The sequence below is a fragment of the Prionailurus bengalensis genome, chromosome B4, assembly GCF_016509475.1.
Source record: "Prionailurus bengalensis isolate Pbe53 chromosome B4, Fcat_Pben_1.1_paternal_pri, whole genome shotgun sequence".
NCBI lineage: Eukaryota > Metazoa > Chordata > Mammalia > Carnivora > Felidae > Prionailurus > Prionailurus bengalensis.
Genome location: NC_057358.1, coordinates 58,843,113 through 58,863,087, shown reverse-complemented (window position 1 = coordinate 58,863,087; position 19,975 = coordinate 58,843,113). Strand labels below are relative to the sequence as shown.

Sequence of the window (19,975 nt, the reverse complement as noted above, 5' to 3'; positions counted from 1 at the left end):
TAGCTGTTGACAGAATTATTGTCAGATGAATGTGCTGGAGTAGCCTTTCTACCCTTTTACCTGATAACTTCTGGGTGTAAAATGTCTGGTAGGTAAACTACAGTCACATCAATAGTGGGCATTATCATTAAGCCTGGGATTGAACCAGATGTTGAGAAAAATTAAAACATGATCCTGACCTTAAACATCCTAAAAAATTTTTATGTGCATAAAATATATATGCAGTAGCAAAATTGTATTCAATTGTGAAGATTTATTAAACTATACACTTTGTGTATTTTTTATGCATGTTTTTAATCAATAAAAGTTAGAACAAAAAATAGAAAATTGCTATGGCAATCCTATAATGTGGGATGATTAAAAAATAATGACATTTATAGTCTGGTTGAAATTAGAAATTGGAATTAATTAATTTTTGGAAGCATCACACTTATAATAAAGGAGAAATCTTAAATCACCACTAACCTGGTTACCTTATTAACATTGGAATTGGTTCTAAAACCAGATGAAAATCTTTGCCTACTTATAGAATAAGTAAAAGAATTGGTTTTCTCTGTGTCTTTACACTATTCGAACATGTTCTCCTAGAAAGCTTCGAAGAAATAAGTCTTACAGCAATTAATTAATCTGTGGTTTGCCAAAAGCAAGAGAGAGTTTTTCTTCTATCTGTAGTAGAAAAGTCCTGGGACAGAATGTCTGACCCTACTTACCATAAGGTCATCCCTGAACTAGTCATTGAGCCAAGGGGGATGAAGCTGCCACTGCCTGGCTTGTAATATCATGGGGAGTGAGAATATTGTGACTGACAGTCCCCAAGACAGCATGTTTTGGGGAGAGAGTGTTTCTTTGAAGGAGATGAAAATAGGCAAACAATTCACATCCGTTTGCATAGCACGTAAGTTTTGACATCTTTTGCTTGATCAAATTTTCAAAGTGGAGATAAGGAGACTAATTTAGAGATAATTGCTGCAATCTGGGTAGGACCAATGAGGACATCAGCTATGGAGAAGAGATGTGATAAGGAGAGATCTGATGTATATAGCATCTATAAAAATGCTCGACTCATTGGATGCAGAGGGAGAAATCCAAGGTGACTCCCAGATATCCGGTTTAGGTGACTTGGATAAACGTGGTGACATACCTCTTAAAAAAGGAAACAGGAACAGAAGTAACTTGAGGCAGAAAGGAAGTAATAAGTTCAGCTTGGGACATGTTGAGTTGTAGAAAATGATAATAAGTTGGAAAAACATAAGTAAAACCATACCATAAAATTTTTAAAAATAGATTCTTGGAACAAATCTAAGTTTACTTAATTCAAAACATTTATGAAGGAAAAAAAAGAAGAAAAAGACAAGTTCAGTGACTTGAATTTCTTCTGGCAAAACTAGCACTTTGACTTATTTGGATACTAAAGCAGCCTTGGCCTTCTTCTCTTGAGAGTATCCTTTTTCCACAGCATTTTATTACTACTGAGAATACCTCTTTAAAGAATATCATTTTTCTCATTTCAAAGTATTTCATACATTTTAGAGACCATTTGAAAAGACAAAGTAAAACAATACATCATGTACAATAATAAATACTTTGACAGTCTCTTGTCTCTAACATGTTTTCAGTTATTATAAATAACATGTCATTATAAAAAATAGAAAAAAATATAAATATATATAATATAAAATATATATAAAATAATATAAAATATTTATATTAAATATATTGACATATTAATATATTTTGATATATTAAAATAAAGTATATTTAATATATTTGTATAGTAATTAATATATATTAAAATATAAATATATATACATATATAGATATAGAAAAAGAGTTAAGATCACTTAAATCTCACTACCTTGAAATAGTCACTGTTAGTGTTTTGTCTATGTTTTCATGAGTCTCATATATATACACACACACAGATGCAAATTTACTTAGATGGGATCATATCATATATGCTCTTTTTATCACGGATATCTATGTATTTTTAAAACTGTTTATTACTTACTTATGTTTCTTTTATGTTTCCTTCCTTTTCTTTATTCCTTTATTTTCTTTATTCTCTCTCCAAAATATCTTACTTACATTAATGATATATATGTTTATGTATATTTAGTAAATTATATATTATGTAAATACATATACATATATTTTATATATGTATGTATAATGGATATATACAAAGCTATGGAGAAATTGGTAATTGTTTTAAATTTGTTTTTAAAAACTAAGGTCAAGGGTGTCTGGGTGGCTTAGTCAGTTAAGTGTCTGACTTCCACTCCGGTCGTGATCTCTCAGTTTGTGGGTTCTAGCCTGGCGATGGGCTCTGTGTTGACAGCTCAGAGCCTGGAGCCTGTTTCAGATTCTGTGTCTCCCTGTCCCCCTACTTTCACTCTGTCTCTCTCTCTCTTTCTCTAAAATAAAGAAACCTAACATCATATTCTGTATACTTTTCTGTATCTAGCTTTCCTCCCTTTCTCCCCATTGTGAAAATCCTGTCAAATCATTTGTTTTAGGTACCACAATAGATTGTCTCATCTGCTTGAGAGTAACTTTCCTAAGAGCAGGGACAGTGTCATATTTGTTTTCTGTAAAACCTAGTATCTCAAAGCATAGAGCAGGGACATAAGAGTGAATATACTGATGTTTTCAATAGCTTGAAGCTAGACTATTGAGGATGAAAATATTTAGGCTGAGTAATTCATCAAAGCTCATTTACGCAAATAAATAAGTGACAGAACTCAACACCCCATGAAGTTGATATTATTATGTCTTCCTGTTTCATACATGAAAAAAATGAGGTACATAGACTTAAAACAACTTTTCCAAGAACTCAAAATCTGCTATTGCATAGTACTACACCCCAGTCTCACAAATGCCAACAAAATGTTTTATCCCTCATGTTCTGTGAAATAAGTGTCAGTCATGATAAAATCAGCACACCCCTCTTGGATAAGAGAATAACTGAATCTTGAGGACTCAGATCATGCTCTTTACCAGGAACTTTTCATGCTTCTCCAGCAGTCAGTTTTCCTCTTTAGTGGTCTTTTAGGTGAGTACTGGACATGAATTTTCACATTTCATTTACAGAAGAGAAGATGGAGACACAATGAGGTTATTTTATCAAGTGACATGCAAGAAGTCAGTAAAGGAAAGAGACAAAGAAGCCAGTTTTATTGATCCCCAGGCTACAATTCTGCCTCCCAACAAAACCTGAATTCTGGAAAACCCCGTTCAGCTTCAGTTTTGTTATAAAAGTAAATCTCAGCACTCGGTTATTTTATGGCTTTCAGGAGAAGAAAAGCAGGAAATGTGGTGATGCTTCATTAGGGGCTGGTACATAGCTGGAAATGCAGAGTCAGGCTGTGTCTCTCCTGAGCTGGGTGTGCTGCACAGATGGCCTATATCAGAGCCTCCCAGAGAGTTTGTAGAAAGGAAGAGCCTGGATCCACCCACTGAATTGGAATCTGGAGGATGGAGCCTGGAATTTAGGGGATGAACTATGGGATACACTTTTAATAAACATGTCAGATAACTTTCATACATAGTAACAGTTGAGAACAATTGTTATGCCCTTCAAAGGACTCTTTTAGACATCTTGGCTTAGTGGGAAAGGCAGCCACTTACTGTAGACTCTTGGGGAAGTTACTTAAATTCCCCAATTCTTGGTTTCCACATCTATAAAATGGGGACAATAGCACTTATTAACACATGAGGATATCATAATAATAAAAGTAAAATATGTAAAGATTCTGGTACTTTATGATTAACTATAAATGGCATTAGGCCCAAATCAATCATAATTAGAGAGAAAGCTTGTGAGCTTTTGAAAACACGAATCTGATTCACTTGGTGTCACTTTCAGTTTGGAAAGAATCTTGAAGAAAGGAAGTTAGGAATCCAGTGATACGCAGTGACTAAACTCAAATGAAGGTCAAGATCTTAAAACTCTTTATGAAGCACCATCACTCCTTCATGGCATTCTTTAGGAGCAGATGGAGGGGTAACAGGATGTGAAAGCAGACCCATACGCATGGAACAGAGGATGGCAGTTGTGAAATACATTCAGATGGCATGGTGCTGTTTAGATAATGATGGTAAAACTATGTTATGTTGACCCCGGTGCCAAATGGTGAAGCAATGATACCAGGACAACCTGGAAAATAGCAATATAAATACAGAACTTAGGGAAAATATGGGGATATGCCAAGTTAGGGAAAAAAAAAAACCAAAAAACAAAAAAGACCCAGAATCTTCATGAATTCTAACTTTATAAATGCATGTGATGGAAAAAGTACATCCCTTTTCACAAAAAAGGAAGCAACTAAAAAATGAAATTTAGAACCAATTCTAATGAGCACTGTAAGAAATTTTACCAAGACAGCTTCTTAGACATGACTAGAAATAAGTCACAATCTTCCATAGCCTTAGAGATCTCAGCAGTGGAAAGAATAACTAATTCTCTTAAGGCCTCTTTCAGTGGGAACAACCCCTCTACCCCCATTTTATAATAACACGGTAGAATGCTAACTTTAGTCTTATTTAGTCTTAAGTCCATTCTGAAATAAGAATATTAATAAACTGTCATTTCCATTAATAGGTTTCCTATGTTGTGCCTCTTGTTTTATGTTCCGTTATGCATTGTTCTTTAATACAAAAACAAATTAATCAAAGATGGGGAAGAAAATGTTAAGTACCATTTATTGAGTTCTTAGCTAAGGCTAAGATTTTTTATTTCTGTTGAGTTGTATGAGTTCTTTATATATTTTCAATATTAACTCCTTACTGGACACATGATTTGCAAATATTTTGTCACTCAATGGGTTGCCTTTTCATTTTGTTGATAGTTTTCTTCGTTGTGTGGAAGCTTTTTAGTTTGATGTAGTTCCACATGTTTATTCTTGCTTTTGTTGCCTTTGCTAACTGCTATTATGATGCTCATTTTACTTATGAGGAAATTAAGGAGCAGGCTCAAAATCATTGAACTTGTCAGGGTCAGAGGAAGGATTGGACCCATTCCTCCGTCTATGCACTAATTACCATACATAGAAGAGGGGCCACTCATGTTGTTGAATAAGAAGAACTTCTCCATCAGTGACTGGAGAAACTCTGATTGTGTTAGATTTTGTTATAAATCCACTCCTATGTTTGCCCTGCTTTCTATTCCTGGAACCATTCCCTCAGAGACCCAAAGGGTAACATTACGGCAATGAAATGAGCCATCTGTCACTGAATATTTTGGCTGCAAAGCTTTATTTTGGATCTAGTAGGCAGGAAAAAGACCTGACAGGGATTCTTCAGGGTGAAGTCCAGGGCAAAGGTCTGATGATGACATTGCTGGTGAATGAAAATCCTTCTCTCCTACCTTTGAAGGTTTCCACGTGCCTGCTACCCAAGTTGATTATGATGATCTTAATCAGGAAATTGATATGATATTATCAGGAAATGATTTCCTCAATTGTCATACTGCTTCATTTTTGTTACCCAGAATCAGGGACAACTTACCTAATGACATAGAGGGAAAAGAAATAAAACATTTTAAATGACGTTAAAAATAATTTTCGGCCTGTGGCCAAGAATACTTAGAATATTTTTATTTTTAGAAGTTGATAAAATTATGCTTACATTTAGATTTCCAAAATTTATTTTTGAAGCAAGGTTTTCTGCTTTGATAAAGTTTACTCATTAAAAAAAAATGGAATTTCACAAGGCTTGCATTTCAGCTTAGGAAACCATGATAGGTCAACACTTTGTTTTAAATTGAATGCAGTGACTAAGGAAAAACACTTTATTTTACTTGCATGAATATATAAATTATTAATCAAAATCTAAATCAAAAAATACATGTTTAATAAACAGAAAAAAAATTCTGACATTGGCCTCTGAGATATAGGAGCCAGGGAATGTGCTTACAGGAAACTAGTTAGGAGCAACTTTTGTTCCAGTTAAACAGGAAAAGTCACCTTAAAATTCTTACTTCTATTAACCTCTCAATTTCCAACAATGTGGCTGTCAATTTACCATTTATAAACCTGGGATCATCTTAACCTTATAGGTCTTGGCATTTGGGTGATATATAGGCATTAAGTTGGGGATATCTCCCCAGAACATCTCAATACCATGAAAGTCATCATCACTGAGCAAATATTTCACAAAGCATTTTTTAAAATGCTTATTTATTTTTGAGAGAGAAAGAGAGAGCATGAGCAGGGGAGGAGCAGAGAGAGGGGGACACAGTATCTGAAGCAGGCTCTGTGCTGATAGCAGAGAGCCCGATGTGGAGCTTGAACTCACAAACCATGAGATCATGACCTGAGCCAAAGTCGACGCTTAACTGACTGAGACACCCAGGCGCCCCCTTCCCAAAGCATTTTAACACTTGCTAGTACCTTGCCCACCTGCAAGTGTGCCTAATCCAAGACAAAATATTGACCTAAATATAAAGGAGACATAAGTCATTTTAAATAAGAAATTTAGTAACATAAATAATAAATGTTGTATTTTTATTATGTGTAAATGGAAGAACAAAGTGCATGAAAACAGGATGGTAAACAAAAGGACTTTGAAAGTTACAAGTTTAGCCAGGGAAGAAGCAGTTACTCTTTGAGGAAAGGACAGGTTTCCTTGGTAGGTGGTGTGATGCTGAGAGAAGTCAATCACAGGAGCCACTTGGCTTGGCAGAGAGTGAGGGAGCTCCTGACAAATTGCTCACAGAATGGCCGGACGCAATGCAGACCTGGTTAGGGAAGAGCTATAGCGGTTAGCTCTAGTGGAGCCCGATGGGTCATAGAAGGCAGTTAACGGAAACGATGCTAAAGGCTCAGGAACTGGGGGTTAGGGGATGGAGGGCAAGATGGCTCAAAGCCAATGGCTGCGAATAAAGGAGAGGATATCAAGGGGTTGCTGAATTAAAGATGTAGGGTTGGCAGAACAGCTATGGTTTCTTATTTTTTGTAAGGCAAGTTTGTATATTTTAGTGTCTCCTAGAACTATGTAGTAAGGAAAATTGGTTGCTAAAGTAATGTTGCAACATTCTTCAAAGGACATTGAGTCTTTATCATGTCAGTCTAAACTTTTAAACTTGACACTTCCATGTCCAGAAAGTTAGACATGATTCTCAATGTTATTTCTAACAGTTTCTGGCTGTACTTATAATATCTTGATCTTTTGAGGATACAAGTCTAACAATATTATTAGTTCTGCTTGCTAGGTGTGGTAGGCAGAATTCTAAAATGGTCACCCAAGAATCCACAGAACCTCTGGAAATGGTATATTATATGGCAGAGTTAACCTTTTAAGAGAGAGGTTATTCAGGTACAACTAATCTAACTGCATGAACCCTTAAAAGCAGGGAGCTTTCTCCTAAAAATGGCAGAAAAGAAAGACAAAGAGATTCAAGACCAGAAGGGGCACCTGAGTGGCACAGTTGGTTAAGTGTCTGACTCTTGGTTTTGGCTCAGGTCATGATCTCACAGTTTGGTGAGTTTGAGCCCCATATTAGGGTCCATGGTGACCATGCAAAGCCTGCTTGGGATTCTCTCTCTCCCTCTCTCTCTGCCCTTTCTCCACTTGTGCTATCTCAAAATAAATAAATAAACTTAAAAAAAATATATTAACAAAAATAAAGATACAAGAAGGATTTCATGTGCTATTATTGGCTTAAAGATGGAGGGACCACATGATGAAGAATGTGTGTTGTCTCTAGAAACTGAGAGCCATCTTGGGCCGACAGCTAGCAAGGAGATGGAGGTCTCCATCCTATGATAACAAGGAGCTGTGTTTTGCCAACAATCTGAATGCACTTGGGAACAGATTCCTCCTCAGAGCATCCAGATGCGAGCTCAGCGCAGCTGACACTTTGACCTTGGCCTTGTAGATCCAGCCAAGACCATCAGACTTTTCAACCCACAGAACTGTCAAATAATAAATGGACACTATTTTAAGTTGCTAGTTTGTGGCAGTTTGTCACACAGTAATAGATAAATGTTATACGTTATGTCTAGGCAAATGGGACTCCTGCCTGAGTGATGGAAAAAATAAACCTCATCTAGGCATTCATTCTAAATTTCCCTGATCCTGTGGCTTCATCTTATATCACATTTGGTCATTAGCATATATTCTACTTTGTCGGGCACAGGAATATGATGATGCCTCTGTGTATTTCTTTCTGACAGCCTGGAATGAATGATGCTGCACTTAATTGTGTATCCGCTGGTGCAGGATTTAGCTCCATGAGAGCAGAAGTCAGTTTCACCAGCTGCCCTGTGCAGGGAAATCATCCTTGACAAGCTGAGATTTGCCTCAACTGTCACTCACTCTTTGAAATTCTTCTCATTTATGGAAGAACGTGTAAAACCAAAAATACATCAGAGGCTGTTAAAATTGGGGTGTTGCAGAAGGAAAAAAGACCCTTTACTCTAACATCAGGCAGATTTTCAAAAGGTTCCTAGGGAATGCAGCATTAGCTGCTAATGCACTTGGACGCTTGTGTTCAGGAGAATATATGCTTCTTACATATTCATGAGGGAGATTCAATGTGCATACATCTCAGTGTTAAGGAGAGTCAAAACAAACTAAATCTGGAAGGTTGTCCCACATTCCCTTTAGAGCTAGGACTGTGAAGTACCCCCTGATCCAACTTTTAAAAACCTTGATCTAGAACAGAAAAAAAAATTTCTAGGAATGTGCTTTATGTTTTATTTTCTTTCTTTCCTAGTTGGAGGTGAGAAAAGAGGTGAAAGCCCAAGCAAAACCATTATCTTCAGGCCTGATAAACTAATAGGTTGATGTTACCCTAAACTCTGCTTTGAAGGACCCAATCCCATCTACTGGGTGAACCAAGTTGAAGCAATCATGAGTTCCAGTCCCTGCTCTTTTCTTATTAGAAAATAAGAATTTCTCATCTCAAAAATGAGGAAAGTAATACTTAGCTCATAGGGCTGTCAGGAGAGTGAAGTAAGAAGTATATGGAAAGCCTTTAGCATTGTACCCGGCATTGTAAGGGCTCCATGGAGCAGTTTATTGATGTTATTTTTACCTCCCGTTTCTCTGGAGGAGACACAGGGTTGTGTGCCTAGAACTCACTGGTTAATTCCTGATATAGCTTTTGCAGTGTAAGATTCAGTTCTTATAGTTTGCAGTTAGCAATGACTGAGCAGCACAGGAGTTGTAGGACCTGATGAAGATGGAGGGTTGTTAGCTTAGTTAAAATGTGTCACACACTTTCAGTTACAGCACTACTTTAAAGGCAGTGTTTAGAAATGATCGATAAACTTGTGACAATCTGCATACATAACTATATATTTGGAAATACACATCCAGATGACCATTATTATTGATTATAATACAGGGTGATATAGAGGAGTACAGAGTCCTTTTAGAGGGATTTTGTAGGTAACTAATGTCTACATCAGATTTCATAGTTTATAAAGTCTTCCACAGCCATTAGTATAACAGTCCTTTTGGGTTATAACATCTCATAAGCATCATCATCTTCGTTGTTATCCTCATTAATCATTAACTGAATGATGACATTAAGATTCAGGAAGGCAAAATGACTTGCTTGAACTTGTTTGTGCTTTAAATTCCTAGGAGAAAGAAAGATAGAAAGAAAAAGAAAAAGAAAGAAAGAAAGAAAGAAAGAAAGAAAGAAAGAAAGAAAGAAAGAAAGGTATGGAGGGAGGGTGGGGGAGAGAGAGAAAGAAAAGAAAAGAAAAGAAAAGAAAAGAAAAGAAAAGAAAAGAAAAGAAAGAAAGAGAAGAGGAGAGGAGAAGGGAAAAGGAAAGGAAAGGAAAGGGGAAGGGAAGGGGAAGGAAAGGAAAGGGGAAGGGAAGGGGAAGGAAAGGAAAGGAAAGGAAAGGAAAGGAAAGGAAAGGAAAGGAAAGGAAAGGAAAGGAAAGGAAAGGAAAAGAAAGGAAAAAAGAAAGGAAAAAGGAAAGACATTCCTAACGACTAAGATTTTTTCCCCCTTTCTAAATACTCCTATGAAGGGGGTGGGGTGCATGGGTGGCCCAGTAAGTTGAGCGACTGACTCTTGGTTTCGGCTCAAGTTGTGATCTCAGTTTGTTGGTTCGAGCTCCATGTTGGGCCATGTGCTGGCAGTGTTGAGCCTGCTTGGAATTCTCTCTCTCCCTCTCTCCGCCCCTCCCTTCCCCATCTCTCTTCAAAAATAAATAAATAAACATTTAAATAGATATTCCTGGGGCACCTGGGTGGCTCAGTTGGTTAAGTGTCCAACTTCGGCTCAGGTCATGATCTTGTGATTTGTGGGTTTGAGCCCTGCTTTGGGCTCTGTGCTGACAGCTCTGAGGCTGGAGCCTGCTTTGGATCCTGTTTCTCCCTCTCTGTCTGCCCCTTCCCTGCTCGCACTCTCTCTCTCTCTCAAAATTAAATAAACATTTAAAAAAATAATAATTAAAAAATAAAAAGATATTTCTATGAAGGGCAATTTACTTCCAAGGAGTTATTGACACATTCAATTGGGGAAGAACAGATTAATTCTTGTACATACCAGGACACCAATTAGAGATAATCACTATATGATACAATAAGTTATAGCAATCTAAATTTGTTATCAAGACAGGTAAATTAAGAAATCTGTTCCAAACTTCAGTGTGTTTTGTAATTAAGAATATGATTGAGATATGGGGTGATGTTGGATTTGTGATATTTAGGAAGAAGGTGGAACCATGCAATGAGGTTCCTAGATACTTCTATTTCTCCATAACTCATTCATGGCATAAATCTCTACAGGAAAGAAAGACATGTTTTGAAGTGCACTTTTATTTCTAGTTGTATATCTGTGGCCATGGAAAAATAAATTTTGTGCCTGTAAATTCAAAGGGTTGGAAGAAGAGTCATATTCACTTAGAAGCTCATTTATAACAGCTTCATAATTTCAGAGTTTTAAAGTTGCTTCCATACAAGTATATCTCATCTGTTTTCCTTCCTCTGTCCACATTTGAAACACGTGGAATCTTGGTAATAAAACCTCTAAGGGCAATGCTATCATAAACATTGTAGGGAAAAGAAGTTCAGGGACTTCTTGGAGAGTGTATCTTAGGGAAGGGGAGATCCTACCCCTTTTCCTTGGCGATACTGTTAGAAATAACAGATTAGTTACGTGTTCAAGGCGCTTGTGGTTTTTTTCCCTTCTGGCAACTACTCAGCTATTGCTTTGCCTCCAATAGAAACCATCCCAGTTTCTACACAGGCATCTGTGTTCTGTGGTTCCCAAAGCACAGGACCTTGGGGAGTTGCCTCGCAGTTTGCCATAGGTTGATCTTGCATTAACACGTACATTTTGATTTTTATAAAAATGATAGTTCTACACAGTTAACTCTGGTGCAACTTAGAATAATGCTGCAAAAACTTTGTCACTGGACTTTTGCCTTGGTGGGATTTGGAGAATATAGCACAGTCAGAGAAATCGAAAGGAATCTATCACCTGGGGGGAAGCATGCGTCTTTTTGATAAGCAAGGAAGTAACCATAACCCAGGGGAATACAGTATGTTCTTTCCCTCAGGGTTGGGGAATGATGGGGGAGTAATTCAAGAATGTTCTGAGTGGTAATATAAAATGGGCACACAGAGAAGGCTGTTTCCGGAAGAGGTGAGCTAGGATATATGCACAGGTCCTTGGGAAAATGATAAGAGGAGCTTAGCTGTCAGTAGATAGGCTGCTCCTAGGTCACAACCCTCAGTTTGTTGTATATTTTTATGTTATTCGAGTATCTGAGTTAATAGGAAGTTTTGGTCTATGTCTTGTGATTAGAAGAAGAAATTTACCCATATACCAGGTACTGTTCTGGGGCTGATGAGAACCAGTGAGCTGTGTGACCAGTGCCAAATAAGTCAGGGAGATTGGGTGTCCAACAAGGCAGAAGGAGGAGTCTAGGACTCTCTCTCAAGTGAACCTAAGGTCAGGAAGTTGCCTCAATGACTTATCTAGATCAGTCCATGCATAGTGGGATATAAAAATGGGATTGTTCTTTTTGTATTACTGAGGGATTAAAGGCACAAAGTACTTCACTTTCTACATTTAAAGTGATGTCAGGGTGTAGGGAGAGATGCCAGTGCTGAGAACCAGCCCTATAACCAACCACCTTCCCTGCCTTCCCTTCCCAGCTAAGGTCCCCAAATAAACTGTGTGTGTGTGTGTGTGTGTGTGTGTGTGTGTGTGTGTTGGGGGGGGACGGTTGGAGATAAAATGCTGTCTTTAAAAAGGTGCTATCTTTGTGGAGAGAAGTTTTTCTTTCCATATACTGTATACATTATCACCTCCCAAGGCCAAGGAAGGGATATCTCAAGATAATTGCCAAGACAGCTTGTGGGGATGGGGTGGGTGGGGTGGGGCGAAGGTGGGGGTGGGTAGATGGGGGATGGGAGGGGGTAGGGTGCCTGAACTTTTCTGCCCTCTCCACTTCCACAGACTCAGAAACTAGGATCTCTTCATTGAAATTTGAGTCCCATTAGACTGCTGAGTGCCAGTTGTTCCTGGGGCAAATAGATAAAGTTCCGCAAAGAAACAAGCCAGGAGACCAGATTGCATAGACACAGTGGTTCTTCCTCTATTGACAAGGGCATGAAAATTGAGTAGATGGGGCGAGGCTATATTCTGGAAGATGAATTCTCTGAAGCAAGAGGCCATGAGGCTGATGGCCAATGGTGGGAGCTAAGAGTAGGTGGCCAGAGCCCCCCTCCCAAATCTGCAAATCTTGCAGTGGGAAGGCTGGTCCTGCAAAGAACCCCATATGTTTTCTACACCAGTGTTTGACTCCCAGACACACAAACAGCAACAAAAGTTGCTGTTGGAGAAACAGCACTGATAATAGTGAGAACTACAACTTTGCTCCATCAAATAAGGAGGCATTGACCCATTCTTTCATTTTTCACTGCTCTAACGCTTGAGGAGCCAGCACCTAGAGGAGGAAGGAATGAGGCCTGCTAGAACAGATCAGAAATACCTCTTCCTAAGGGCCATCTCTAGTCCCCACCACATACATTCACACATTCTCCTTAGCCTGAGCTAAAGAGAGAAAAGGAAAAATATTTCAATTCAGCAACTGGAAGTTTCAAGACAAATAGTACTGTGTCTTAAACACTGGAAGTAGACTGTTATAATAAGTGAAAGTGGCTGAAAATACTTTTAAGGCATTAATCAGCAAGGAGAAAAAGGGGAGCATCGACAGAAATATTAAATATTTGGAGGCAGTTATTTATTGGAAGAAATAAGATGTTTTTGTTTACACCCAGAACAAATTGAAGCTCCTCAGTAAACTGGGGAAAATGTAACTGGGCAGACTGAAGGTGATAAAAAAAAATACAGTGCAGCAGCTAAGCTGAGTCCTACCAAGAAGGAAGAGAGAAAAGGAAAAAGAAGGAAAGGAAAAAGTGTGTGTGTGTGGGGGGGGCGGGAAGTAGGAGAGTCTTTTGTCTGCTTCCACCAAGGAGAAGGCTGTGGAAGCTTCCATAATGGGCCTCAGGAACTGCCCTCAATGGAGACTGAGTCCAGACGGTAATTCTTAAGTCTCTTGTATGACATCTGATCATTTAATAATAAACAAAACCAACGGCTTCTCCCTTTCATGATTGTCATTTAAGCATATATAAGTGTCTTCCTCTAGACTGAACATGCATAGTTCTTCATTGAAATCTTTCATGACTTGTATCCCTTTCTCATGCTCTCTAAAATGTGGTCGCTTTGGCTTTAATATATAGTATTTTGACACAAAGCATTTTCTAAGTCTTTCATTTCCCTTCATTCACGTAAGTGATCATTTGATGTCCTGCCTTGAATGTGAGAAGTGGAAGCTAATTCAATACTACTGAACACATTTACAAAGGAAAAGAATTTTTAAGTAAGTTTCCAAATGCACACAAATAGATGAATGGCCAGGATAAATTCTTTCTCCCATTTCTAGAGAATGAAATAGGAATAGATTCTTTCCACTAAAACAGAAAGTTTATTTCTTACCATTCTTTACACTTGTTTATGCCAAAAAATAAGAGTGGCCACTGAGATTGTCTACATTTTGATAAAACACACACACACACACACACACACACACACACACACACACTTTTGTTTTCTTGATCAAGAAAGTGTTATTTGCATCAACACTTCCAACCTGGCTAATTGTAATTGTCAAGTTGCCAAAATAAGTTACCCTTAAATTGAGAATTTTATTGGAACAGTCATCATAGATGGCTGCCACACAGATTGAAGGGCCACAAATACATCATCTGTAATGCTGGGAGGAACTTTCCTGAAGAATATAAATTTTACTCCCACATGATTTTTACTTTATGGGAGACCATAACTTCTGGAATTCCTAATAAAGAAGGAAAAGAGGGTTGTTTTTAGTAGATGCTTTTAGAAGGAACGATTGAATGTATTCTGCCAAAATGAACTCTTAAAGACTGTGCAGGTGCCTCATAAATACCTAGGTTTAGCCTATGTCAGGGACACATTTACTACTTTGATACTATGAATAATATAGACATTTACTATCCAGTATGACTCTGTAGTAGAACTTACATCAGGCACACTTAGATCACAGGAGCTTAAAAAAGCTAACTTTTTGGTACACTTGAAAAAATAAAGCAATAAGATATACTCTTGGCTGTGGATTAATGACTGTTCATAGAAATCAGAGATTTTCCTTTTTTCTGCTCACCGCTCTTCTTAAATGAAATGACAAGTCAGCATTCACATGCATATATTTAAATAAACACACACATAATTTTTTTCAAAGATCACAGTGCTTTGAAAGTATTGTTGGGCACCTGGGTGGCTCAGTTGGTTAAGCATCCAACTCTTGATTTTAGCTCAGGTCGTGATCTTGCAGTTTGTGGGTTTGAGCCCCGCCTTGGGTTTTGCACTGATGGCAAGGAGCCTGCTTGGGAGTCTCTCTCTCTCCCTCTCTCTCTGCCCCTCCCTCACGTTCTCTCTCTCTCTCTCTCTCTCTCTCTCTCAAAAATAAACAAATAAGCATTTTGAAAAAGTATTGTCTTATGGGTTCTTTATTCACAAACTTCTTTTTCAAACATCAATGAGGGTTGTTTTCTCTGTTAAATAACAACTATAGTGAACATTTGCAGTGAGTAAATTCTTCAAAGGGATTTATTTTCTCTTTTTTCTTTTGGGTATTCTGGAAGGGTGTTTATTTGCTCCTGTCAAGTGCACCTCTGGAGAGGCTGGACTTTCCAGGCGTAAAGGCTGTGAAACTAACCTCAGCTATATAGAAATGCCAAACTTCTTTGCTCCTGTACCCAGTAAAGGAATTTTCCTAAAAACTATGCACCTTCTCATTTTTAAGTTGACATCTAAATTCACTTTAATTGTTAATTGAAGGAGATTCATTTTTTTGTTACTAGGAAGTAGAAAATACTGAACATCTTGTAAAATGAAATAAGAGGAGGATTGACTGTAATTGGATAAATATTTCACAATATGATTTGATTAAATATATTTTAATTACCTAACTGGATAAAGCACCCTGAATAGCAAAGAAGCATGTAAAATTTACAGCTATGGGGTTTTTCAACTATTTTAGATTTTTTTGTCCTATAAAGTTCTGTAAAGTACTCCGGTTACATTGAAAAGGATCAGTATCATTGATCGGTATTTGTTAATTATTGTGAATTCAGAAAAAATTTTAAAATAGGTTAAAATAACTTCTTTTTTAATGCAAACTTCATCTTTTTAAAAAAATTTTTAAATTTGAGAGAGAGAACCAGCAGGGCAGGGGCAGAGAGAGAGGGACAGAGGATCTGAAGCAGGCTCCACGCTGACAACAGACAGCCTGAAGCAGGGGTTGAACCCACGAACTGTGAGATCATGACCTGAGCTGAAGTCGGATGCTTAACCGATTGAGCCATGCAGGTGCCTCCATGCAAGCTTCATCTTAACAGATGGGAAGATGGGAGATTCTCTGTGTTTAGGATGCCTTGATCAATCATGGAAGGAGTCTTCTTCCAAACCAGTCTTTCCCTGTTTACCTTTGTTTGGGGCCTTGGAGACTTTTACAACCCCAGAGAAATGCCCAGTAGTAAGATTTGATGTGTATATGTGTGAAGGCATGCCCTTCTTTTATAAAAGAGGAGAAGGACTGTGGAGAGGTAGCCTCATTTTCAGGCAAATCAGTTTTTGGAAAGAGCATATGTGAAAGTTGACGATTTGGAAATTTAGTCCCTTAAAACTATTTGTGCATGTAACCCTGAGCAAAGCCCAGTGTAAAGATCACCTATCTAGGCAATATCTTTCCTCATCTCTTACAATCGAGGACAATTTTATAAGGCATACCTTGAAGTGAATCTTGATCTACTGCCAGTCCTTGCTCTACTTGTTGCAGTAAGATTGACCAATAAACAGGTGAATAATGACAACATCATGATTCAGCGGTATGATGGTAAATGTTTGACACCTGGCTCTTGCAGAAGGAAGGAAGCCTGCTTTACAGCGTTTGCCCATGTCTGTGGTATAAATACTCCCACCATGGACTATTTCAAGCTACAATATGAAGTAATCTGGGTTGCAAAATACCTGAAATTAACTATCAGCTCTCAAGCTCTCATGAGCTGGTCTGAGCCAGCTCTAGCACACCAATGTGTCATGATTTATTAATTACACTATTCTGATTAGAGTCAGCTGGAGAAGCAGTGGGTTTGCAGTCTCCCAGGATTTTTCAAAATGCATGCTTACATTTGCACACTTATAAAAAAAACCTGATACCTCTCTTCAGGTTTCCACCTGACACCTCTATTGCCATCTGTACCATTCTTTGGCTTTGTACCTAGAATGATGACTGACCTGTCTTTACTTGGTTTCAGCCCTTACTGTGATTTTATTCCATGTGTGCAAACCATGTTTTGTTCCTGGTACCAAAATTATGTAATTGAATAAATGTCTGCTTCCTAATATGTTTTACAAAATATTGTCGTTAAGCTGGCCTGTTTTATTCATTATCTTTGCAATTTTGGTTTTATTTGGGGGTATTTATAAGATACTTTTTGAACCTGAAGATACCATTATACTTAATGGGTCATGACCCTTTGATTTAATCCCTTGGAAGCAGAGCTTCCAAAGATTTGAGTGCAATTTAGAGGTGCAGGGGACACCAATATGGGAGCAGGGAAAGAATACAAGGAAGGGAAGGCAGCTGATTAAAGGTGCATTATTAAGCCAGCTACCACAATGAGTGACTAGAGCTTATTCTTGTGGGTAAACACATGCCTCAGAATTACCCTGCTGAAGAGATAGGCTGCTGGGGCATTTATACATGAGTCCCTGAGAACCATTGGTTGAGAGCTGCTTCTGAGGGCTGTTTCTGAGGTTGCTCATCCTGGCTTTTCCGTGGTAGCTTTGTAGGCAGATTGTCTTTTGGTCCTGGGAAGTGTCCTCAGGCCAGAGATGCAAATATTGGCAGCTGGAAGAGGACCCAGGAGGAAGGGTGGGCACTGACCCAATGTCTGCTTTGTGTTAAAACTTTCGCCAAATATGGGAGTACTTCATTAGTATTACCATTTTGTCTAAAAAAACCTCCAGTTTCTTATACATGTACATGGTACCTAAGGAAACCAAACTCAAATCAATCACATTTTGTCTTGACCAGGGTTTCTTACATTAGGCAGGCATTTGAATCTCATAGGAAAATGATTCCAAAGACAAAAACCAGAGACCCCACTTATTCTTAAATGCATCAAAACTTGAGAGCCATTTCTTTAGAAAATGATTCCCAAATATTGGTCCACCCAGGGGATGGTGGGAAGTTTATTATGAAACAATTATCTGGGGTTATTGTATTGAAAATAGATCCAGGATGCACCTGGGTGGCTCAGTCAGTTAAGCATCCAACTCTTGATTTCAGCTCAGGTCATGATCTCACAGTTTGTGGGATGGAGCCCCACGTTGGGATCCATGCTGATAGCACAGAGCCTGCTTAGGATTCTCTATTTCCCTCTCTCTCTGCTCCTCTCCTGCTTGTGTGTGCATGCATGCGCTCTCTATCTCAAAATAAATAAATAAACTTAAAAAAAAGTAGATCCATGGATGCTCTCCAGTCCTCCTTTCTTTGGAGGTGTGGCTTCAGGTATATTTGTTTGTTTAAATCACCAAGTGATAATAATGTACAGTCTGGGAAAATGCCAGTTTGGGAAAAATGGCAAAAAAAAAGTCAATGCAGTGGTCAGAGGGCTGCATCTACAAGGGCTGGAACCAGGGATGATTTCTAAGCAAGAAACTGTATTTTTAATATATTTTAACTATATTTTTAATATATATGTCAAAATTTCTAAGGGCCTGGTGGAGCAGAGTGTGTCTTTACCCTATCTGGCAAAATTGGAATTAACAGTGAATGCAGCTATATTGCCTGGTGGTAAAGAAAGCCCACCAGTTCTGCATCTATGTAACATTGCCCTGTCTGAGTGAGTGTGGACTGACAGGGAGGCACTTACTAGACTAGTATTGCTGCTTGCAATCTGGACCAGAACGGTGACCAGATCTACTGTCCCTTCCAAAGGTGGAAGTTTGGGTGTAAATGGAGAGAAGGGAAAATAGTAGGTATGGGTAAAGGAATGAATACATGGGTTATGTAATGAGGGGGATCCGGTGTTACATTAACACCTCAAAAAAGGCTCAGAGCAAGAGAGGATATGTCACTTGATATGGTGAAGCCATATATTGCTGGCATTGCTATTGCTTTTGGAACCTGATGAGATGGGATGGAATCTGAAAACCTGAGCAGCCTTAGTTTAGGTGACATTTTCATATGATGTGATGATGATGAACTAGATGGTTATTAACGGATGGATGAAATTCTAGTAATGGCCAATATTTTTTGGCTTTTATGAGTGTTTTGTTATTAGGGTTTGTGTTTGAGGACCAGGGTATGGACTGTGATACTGTGATTTGTAATAAGAAATATATATTTGGTCTAAGTCCCATTTTTAGAAAGGAGCTGCTAAAATCCTTAAAATTTCCTAAGTGAATAGCGTGATGAAGGTGTCTTGATATCCATAACAAACACTTTTCAACCACACCTGAGTTTATGTTAATGAGATAACTTTTGGACAGCACCTGAGGGTGGGGGTTGGTTGCCAGGGGAACCTCCTTCCAGAAGGAAAAAGAGGCTAGAGATTGAGTTCAGTCACTAATGGCCAGATTTAATCAATCGTGCCTGTGAAATGAAGCCTCTATAAAAACCCAAAAGAATGGGGTTTGGAGAGCTGGAGAGCTTCCAGGTTGGTGGACATATAGAGCTTTGAGCAGAGTAGCATACTCAGAACTTGGAAGCTGTGTGTCCCTTCCTGTACCTTGTTCCTTGTGGCTGTTCTATGCACCTCTTCCTTGTGGCTGTTCCTTAGTTATATCCCTTTGTCATCAACTGGTAAATATAAGTGCATGTTTTTGAGTTCTGTGAGCTGCTCTAACAAATTAATCAAAGCTGAGGAGGGGTTCATGGGAACCTCCAATTTATAGCTGGTTGGTCAGAAGCACAGGTGACAACCTGGACTTGTGGTTGACATCTGAAATGTGTGTGTGTGTTATGGGGGAGGCAGTCTAGTGGGACTGAGCCTTTAACCTGTGGGATCTGATGCTGTCTCCAAGTAGATAGTGCCAGAATTGAGTTGAATTGTAGAACATTCAGCTGATGTGAAAGAATTCCTTGGTGTGGAACCACACACACACACACACACACACACACACACACACACATTGGAATTGTCAGAATTTTAGAAACAGGCCTGGGAACGTTTGCCAACTATGCTTAAGCAATTTAGAGGAAATGTTTTTCCTTTGTCAGTGACACAGTTGATTAATACCTTGCCTCCTATTCACTTTCATCTTCTAATACATGCCCCCCCAGATTGTCTGCCATAAATATGGAGTACTTTTTAACTTTCTATTACACAGACTGTTTTCTCTTTTTCTTTTTTGTTCATTTTTATTTATTTTTTATTTTAGAGAGAGTGT

The 19,975-nt window shown here is 38.4% G+C and overlaps 1 protein-coding gene across 6 annotated transcripts in view; it reads left to right on the top strand.

Annotated features, from left to right (window-relative positions):
* The window catches only part of LMNTD1 (lamin tail domain containing 1), a 541,299-nt gene that overhangs the window by 133,902 nt on the left and 387,422 nt on the right, over positions 1 to 19,975 (top strand). The window lies entirely within an intron of this gene.